This window comes from Rhinatrema bivittatum, chromosome 2, assembly GCF_901001135.1.
Source record: "Rhinatrema bivittatum chromosome 2, aRhiBiv1.1, whole genome shotgun sequence".
In the NCBI taxonomy this organism is placed as follows: Eukaryota; Metazoa; Chordata; class Amphibia; order Gymnophiona; family Rhinatrematidae; genus Rhinatrema; species Rhinatrema bivittatum.
Genome location: NC_042616.1, coordinates 113,226,194 through 113,234,749, shown reverse-complemented (window position 1 = coordinate 113,234,749; position 8,556 = coordinate 113,226,194).

Genomic DNA, 8,556 nt, shown 5'->3' with positions numbered 1-8,556 from the left:
AGAATTTTCAAGATACAACTTTTCCAAAATGCAGATTTTTCAAAATGCAAAAAACATATGTATCCACATCCTGTGGCTTATAACAACTTAAAACTCTATAAATGTTTCAACCAGGTAACACAATTATTTCACTACCCTCTATACTTTATCCCTGGATTACCATGCTAATCTTTAGATCAATATCATCAATACATATGTGCATCTATGCTTAAAAATGCATTAAGATTTAAATTATCTTCTTCTGATGTGCATAACCGTGGTGAAAGATGAAGCACTGTCTCTAAATTTGCAGTAAGGAAGAAGCATACAGTGATGAGCATCAGATGAAGATAATTTAAATCTTAATGCATTTTTAAGCATAGATGCACATATGTATTGATGATATTGATCTAAAGATTAGCATGGTAATCCAGGGTTAAAGTATAGAGGGTAGTGAAATAATTGTGTTACCTGGTTGAAACATTTATAGAGTTTTAAGTTGTTATAAGCCACAGGATGTGGATACATATGTTTTTTGCATTTTGAAAAATCTGCATTTTGGAAAAGTTGTATCTTGAAAATTCTGTTTGATAACTTCACTGTTGCTTCACTTTTAATAGTGTGAATGTGTGAATGAGTGAGTGAGTTTTGTGACACACTTTTTATGTGATTTGATGAAAACGTTTTGATAATAAAGTTTTGTAACCTCTCATATGGTTTATGTACAATTATAAAATAGGTCATATGGATGGATAAAGCATTGTTGTGCCTGTAGAAATATCTTGGAAATCACCCACCATAATATGTACTTGGCTGTGACGTCTAATGCTTGACTTTGGACATTCATCCCAGTTTATTGTCAAATACTAAGCACATCTTGTTTTCCTAGTATGTATTAGTAAGTGCTGCCCCATTCAAAGTATATTATATCTGGCAATTTTCTAACATTATTCGGCAACTGGGCACATTAAATCTTAACAGTCACTTTCCTATTTGCTTAAGATATCTGGATCACTGTGGACGTAAAGGTTGCTTCACTTCTTTGACAATAGTTCTGCCCTTTACCAGCTACGGGGAGAGGGTTTTGCATTTTCTAAGACCATCCATGAGATTTTTTTCCACCCAGGGTACTGGAATTGGTCAAGATCTCCATATATTGTATAAACTGGTTGGAGTACCAAAGGTGTGGTTGAATGTAGGTTTCTTTTTGGAAAAGGAGGAGTGTTTTTGTTAGTTCTCCTACTTCAAGCCCCACAGCCTGTACTAAAAAGAGGAAGGACTTTGCCCTGATTACCAGTTGCCCTCACAGACCTAGAAGAGAGACTGTCCAGTTTGAGAAGAGATGAAGATAGGATTTTTTTTTGTCTTTTAAGTGTTGGTTGTTTTCTTGACCTACTTCCAGCTCAGGAGAGCAAACACACCTGCCTGAGGGGACTGGGAATGCATTTGCCTTGTGTCCAGTTAACAGTGGGGGCTGTGGTTGCCCAAGGCTGAGGATTGGCTTTTGGGAAGATTTTTCTTTATTATGAATAGGAGGGAGTTTTTCCCACCACCACCTCCCTACCTATTTTGGAGAAGAGATTTTACCCATCATTGGGAAGGGACAGTAACTCAGAGATCAAAGATGAAGAAAGAATTTGTGGCACTTGGGGGGGGGGTTCATTCTGCTTTGTAGTCTTATGATTTTTGCTATTTTTGCTTGTATCCTATTTTTTTTTTTAAGTTACAGTAAATGTATTATTTGAACACCAACCCATGTGTCCTATTGCTCCTCTTCAAAATGACAAAGAACTATAGAAACTGAAAGAATTAAGAATCTGTCATGGAGTGGATTCCCATCTATACAAGTAGGGCCCCAGAGGCTTGTTCTCCTCACCAGTGGATCCCCGGTACCCCAGTGGCTAACTGTGTATGACTGGAGAGATGAGTGAGAGGTCTGGGACATTGAGATTGGTCCTGGGAATGGTGTAGCCCCTATAATGGGACACTTTGATATTTTTAAAAAATAGTATCATTGCTGCTTATTCTTTTCACATGATCAGTGTTAAAAATATTTAATAGCCTAAGGTTTTCTGACACCCTACTTGCCACTTCATTGCAATTAGAATATACTAGATATATATCTCATTAATTAATGATTATCTTGAGTCTCAGCTTCAGTTAGTGCCTTACCTAGTCAAAAATGTTATCTATAATCCCACCTTCTGTACTTTGAAAATCAGCCTTTCTTGACATAATATTTAAAAAATTGTAGCAAACTCTAATTATAAGAAATAGGATTCTTTTAATTTATCAGGTTTACTGCTGACATGGGAAAACTCAATAAAGGTATTGTAGCACCCCCAAGCAGCAACCGGTGTAATGATGACTCTCCTCGCTATGATGGTTAAAGTGTTCTGACTGTTGTTGGGGTATGTGGGTGGTGCTGGAGTCGATTGCAACCAGAGGATTTGTATATGTTACCCTCTTCCTGACCAGGTAATTTTTTGAGTTTGGGAAACCTATTCAACCAATGAAGCTCCCAGAGGTTGAGAGAGGAAACACGGAGTAATAAATAGTTGGATACCTTCTGCTGGTGAATAACAAGATTATTGTTTAAAATAAAAGAAGTGATGTGTATCACTGTCTGTATATGGATTATTCTATTGTTTGTGTATATTGTACTCTGCCAAGATTTGCAGTTTGATGGATTAAAAATGATTAAATAAAAATAAATGAAGTTAAATAGAAGGAAAGAACACAAATAAGTTATCAGTAACAATTTTGTCAATACTGCTCATATAGGGCTAGATTTTCAAAGGGTTTCGCGCGCTGAGCCTATTTTGCATAGGCCTGGCGATGCGCGCAAGCCCCGGGACGCGCGTATGTCCCAGGACTTTGTGAAAGGGGCGGGGCGGGACTGAGGCCTCCGGCACAGCGGCCGTGGCGGGGGATCATGCGCCGGCACTTGGCAGGCGCGCACAACCTACGCCTGCACGGAGGCAGGCGCAACTTATTAAACAAAGGAGACGGGGGTTTTAGATAGGGCTGGGGGTGGATTAGGTAGGGGAAGGGAAGGGAACGGGGAACAGGGAAAGCCATCGGGGCTCCCCTAGGGCTCAGCGCGCGCAAGGTGCATAAGTGTGCACCCCCTTGCTCACGCTGACCCCTGATTTTATAACATGTGTGCGGCTGCGTGCACATGTTATAAAATCGGGCGTACATTTGTGCGTGCTGGGTTGCACGCACAAATGTATGCCCACCCGTACCTCTTAAAATCCGGCCCATAAGTATCTAGGTATTGTATAGGTTATATATGAAATCTCAGGATCTCCACTCCTCCTCAACAAAAACAGTCAATAAACTCACTCAGAAAAGTATCTAATATCTATAGTATCCACTCAAAAATCGCCTTTTACAGTTCACTGCAGTATGTGCAAGCATTCATGAACTATCAGATAAACCCAAGGATTTGAAACTTGTAAATTTTCCTTCTCATTTGCCTCCACAAGAAATCAGTATTATCAAGGTTCACTTGATGAAAAGAAAGTACTCCTTTATCTCTATCCTTCTTTCTTTCTGAGGTTTACTTTTAAGTTTGCTTTCTCTGTAATGTCTGTCTTTTTCCTCTTTCTCTATGCTTTTTGTTTTTGTGTCCCAGCGATTGCATCCACTTATCTGATACAGACAGAAGAGTGGTCCTCTCCTTCCAATGACTTGGATGCCATTGGCTAGCAGATAGTTGGTGCTGCTGAGGTGCTACTGAGGGCAACTTGCGTCTCTACTGCCTCTTGTTTCCTCAAATAAATAACAGATTGTAGCATTTTAAATTTATTCCATATCAATAGGTCTAAAGGTTTTACATTTCAGTGGCTGGATTTACTGCAACAGCAAGTATAAAGTTCTTTTTTATGCTTTGTAAATTAAGTTGAGCTGGAGTTAGTGGCATATTGGTTATATTGGGAAGTTACTCGGAAACTCCTATTAATGATGGTCTCTTTTTACCACAATTCAGCAAATTCTGCTCATCCTTTGAGAGAAGACATCTCAGCTCTTGTGATCTCATCCACCAGGGGAATATTGCTAGCAATCACCGTACAAGAGTGACTGAGCTGTTTTTTAATACTATAGTTATCCCAGATTTCAGCTTTTTCTGCCATCATTGGTTCACCAGTGTTCAAATCCACACCAATCAGATGATTTGATTCTGCATATTCTGTCTGGACTTTTACTAATGTCTCCTGAGGGTCAGGAATGATGAGCAGAGCATCGGCAAATGCTTGGTCTCCAAGCTGGGCTCTGCCCTTTACAATGGACTTGTGCTTAACCAGGGCATCTGCTATTGCCACTTTTAATGCGCCAGCATCTGCAACAACACAACCATCATCAGTTGCATTTTTGACAGTAGCCTTGGGCACAGATACTGTTCCTCTCCTGAAGAAAGAAAATTCTTCCCTATGCTTTAAATAAAATAACAGAGTGTAACTGTCTACACTATCACCACAATCTTCAGCAAGTGCTTTCTCAATGTGTGTCTTCCCAGTCTAATTGAATTTGCTTCTTTTAGGGAGAAAATAAAAAAAAATTGCAGCAAGCCCTATCTACTTGATACAGAGAGATCAGCACAAATGGATCAGTGAGGATCTTGGAAGAAAACAAATCACTCTCTTATTGCTTCAAATCCAGCTCCAATATCATGGACACTACCATAGGTCTCTGTTGCGCTGTGATGGACGAAAGCACCAGGGGGCTCTCTCCAGCACGGGACAAATTGTGTGCCCTTGCGGTGAAACGTCCTTACCCTGAGCCTCGACTAAACCTGTGAGCTTCCTTGAGACCACCAATGCAATGGTGGTCTCTGAATAGTCCTCTGACCGTTCCAAGCCCTTTTGGACTGCTGTTAGGGAGCGGCGGGAAGCAGCAGGTCAGATAGAGGACAAGGCGAATGAGGACAAGAACTCAGACGATGAATGACGAAGACTCAAAGCAGAGGTTAACTTGGAAGGAAGGCTGCAATACCACGCACCCAACACACCCTAGCCGGAATGGTCGCAGACCACGATGGAGGCGAATCAGCAAGCTGACATCGACTCAATTACATTAGAGTTCAAGATGTGAGGGTGAAGATCTGAGACGAAACTCAGATGGGTTGAGGATGAAGATCTGAGACAAAACTCAGATGGGTTGAAGATCTGAGACGAAACTCAGATGGGATGAGGATGAAGATGATGAGGATCTTCAGTCAGTGAGATGGAGGAATCCCACCAGTGCCCTATGCACCCCAACCGGGGTGATCGCGGACCACTGGGCCACTACATGTCCTACCAGCCCAGCTGAGCTGATCACGGACCATGAGGGACGGAAAGACGGAACCTCAGGAACCTCTGGACTGGAACAGAACATCAAGATACAGAAGACAGCAGGGCTGGAACAGAACATCAGGATACAGGAGACATCATGAAGACAAGAGACAAGGAACGAAGAGCCTCAAAGAAGTCAGGAACAAGGAATGGGATCCCTGGAAAAAGATGCCAGGCAGGAGCTGGAAACAGAGATAGGAGACCAGCTCCAGGAAGGAAGTTGCTCCTTGCGAAGGCGAGGAAGGAATGAACTGAGGTGCCTTTTGTAGGCTGAAGCAGGAAACACCCTGGGAGGAGTCAGGAAGAACCACACCTGCACTGGCCATTTAAAAAGGGCAGAGAGGCGTGGCTTTGCCCTTTAGGAGGAAGCAGGAGAGCGCAGAATCATGGACAGCACCCATGCTGCACAGGAAGACACGGAGGTGAAGCCAAGGCAGAAGAAATGCCTCAGGGCAGACCCCAGGATGGACGGCAGCTTCCCTGCCATGAAGGATGCACCAAAGGCGGCTTCCTGCCGCAGGAAAGGCCGAGGCTGAAGGCCTTTCATTCAAGGTAAGGTTGGTGGCCTCCAGGCCACATGGAGATGCTAGTCAGCGGCATCCTGCTGCATACAGACACACCCTGATGGCTCCCTGGCACCAGGGAAGGCAGCGGCGATGTCAGCGGCCAGCGGGCCACTCGAGGAGCAGAAGCACGGTTCTCAGCCGTGAGGAGAAGTGCCAGCGGCCTCCGGGCCCCACCGAAAGACACAGCGTGGCTCCAGCCGCAAACAGAAAGCAGGGACAGCAGAGGACTGCAGTAGCGCGGATCCTGCTGTGCGGGGAGTGTGACGGCAGCTCCAGGCCGCGAGAATAGAAGGTGGAGAAGCTGCAAGACAGGCAGGTTCGCAACAGTCTCTCAGCACCAGAGCTGCTACTCTGCTTACACAATGAATAAAGACTTAAATTCAGAGCACTGGGTATCAATGTCTCAGTTTGTGCAGTGATTCTGAGGAGAAATGTTATTGTATCTGAGTCCCAAATGTCTTCACTTTACCTGGACTCAATACACAGTCTGGTACCCCCTCACTCATTCACTTGATCCTGGTAATACAGATCAGCAAACTGGTTAATCTCTTTCAGACAAGAAATTATTAGATCAATTGTCATTGCCAGTTCTTATAGCTTGTAGATATTATTCACATCTATATACAGTTTCCTCTTTTGCTTGGCTATGCTGGTCTAAAAATCCATCTTCCCAACAGTTTGTTTGGTTAGTGCAGTTAGTATAGCTGTGTTTAAAAAAGGATTGGATAAGTTCTTGGAGGAGAAGTCCATTACCTGCTATTAAGTTCACTTAGGGGCGGATTTTAAGAGCCCTGCTCACCTAAATCCGCCCAAATCCGAGCGGATTTAGGCGAGCAGGGCCCTGCGCGCCGGTGCGCCTATGTTCAATAGGCCTACCGCGCGCGCAGACCCCGGGACTCGCGTAAGTCCCGGGGTTTGGCGAGGGGGGCGTGTCGGGGGGCGGGCCCGAGCCGCGCGGCATTTAGGGGGCGTGTCGGCAGCGTTTTGGGGCGGGCCCGGGGCGTGGTTACGGCCCGGGGCGGTCCGGGGGCGTGGCCGCGCCCTCCGGACCTGCCCCCAGGTCGCGTCCCGGGGCGCTAGCGGCCCGCTGGCGTGCGGGGATTTACTCCTCCCAGGGAGGTAAATCCCCCGACAAAGGTAAGAAGGGGGTTTAGACAGGGCCGAGTGGGTGGGTTAGGTAGAGGAAGGGAGGGGAAGGTGAGGGGAGGGCGTTAGAGGATTCCCTCCGAGGCCGCTCCGATTTCGGAGCGGCCTCGGAGGGAACGGGGGTAGGCTGCGCGGCTCGGCGCGCGACGGCTATACAGAATCGATAGCCTTGCGCGCGCCGATCCAGGATTTTAGCGGATACGCGCGGCTACGCGCGTATCTACTAAAATCCCGCATACTTTTGCTTGCGCCTGATGCGCCAGCAAAAGTACGCCTATTTGCGCGGTCTGAAAATCTACCCCTTAGAGAATAGCCACTGCCATTAGCAATGGTAACATGGAATAGACTTAGTGTTTGGGTAATTGCCAGGTTCTTATGGCCTGGATTGGCCACTGTTGGAAACAGGATGCTGGGCTTGATGGACCCTTGGTCTGACCCAGTATGGCATTTTCTTATGTTCTTACTTTTAAAATTAACACTCTTCAATGCTTTAACCTTAATTTTCACTTTACCTTATGCCAAATTTTTAAAACATTCTCTTCAGGCTCTCACCAAAACATATCAGTGACCCATAATGAACATAAGAAATGCCATACTGGGTCAGATCAAGTGTCCATCAAGCCCAGCATCCTATTTCCAACAATGGCCAATCCAAGTCACAAATATCTGGCAAGTCCCAAACATTAAATAGATCTCAAGCTACTATTGCTTATTAATTATTAGCAGTTTATGGATTTTTCCTCTAGGAACTTATCCAGACCTTTTTTTAAACCCAATTACACTAACTGCCGTAACCACATCCTCTGGCAATGAATTCCAAAGCTTAACTATGTGCTGAGTAAAAAGAATTTTCTTCAATTTTTTTAAATGAGCTACTTACTAACTTCATGGAGTGCCCCCTAGCCCTTCTATTATCTAACAGGTCGATACAGTTATGCCGCGTTAGAAAGAGTGCGGCAGTGCCAGGTGCACCCTCGTTCCCCGCACGCACAGTTCTCTTCACCTACCACTCGATACTCTCTTCAATTTGCATGCAAATGCATGCCGCGTCTGCAAAGCGTTAGGCGAAGGTTAGGCCCACGCAACCCATTTTACTGTATAGAGCGCCTATACAGTATCCTGGGTGCGCGGGCCTAATGCTTCACGGCCACGCTGGTATCTGTCATTTCAAATGTCATTTCAAATGACATTAAGAATGTCATTTGAAATGTCATTTGAAAGTCATTAATTTCAAATGACATTTGAAATGTCAGGTACCAGGAAGTGGACAGTTATGTTCTCCGATGCTCGGCAAACTTTCCCCCAGCCCCTGCTCACCTGCCCTGGCCGCGTCCGGTCTCCGGTGCAGCCCCAGTCCTATCCCCTCCTCCCGAAGCAAAAAAAAAAAACCGAAAAAGTAGCAAGAGAGCGAGGGGAGAGACGGGCAATCCTAGGCTCGGGCCTGCTAGTCCCTTGTCCTCTCCTCCGAAGCAGGCGCGAAAAGCAGCCTTGCTCCGGGAGGAGGGGGCAGTTTAAAGCGACGAAGC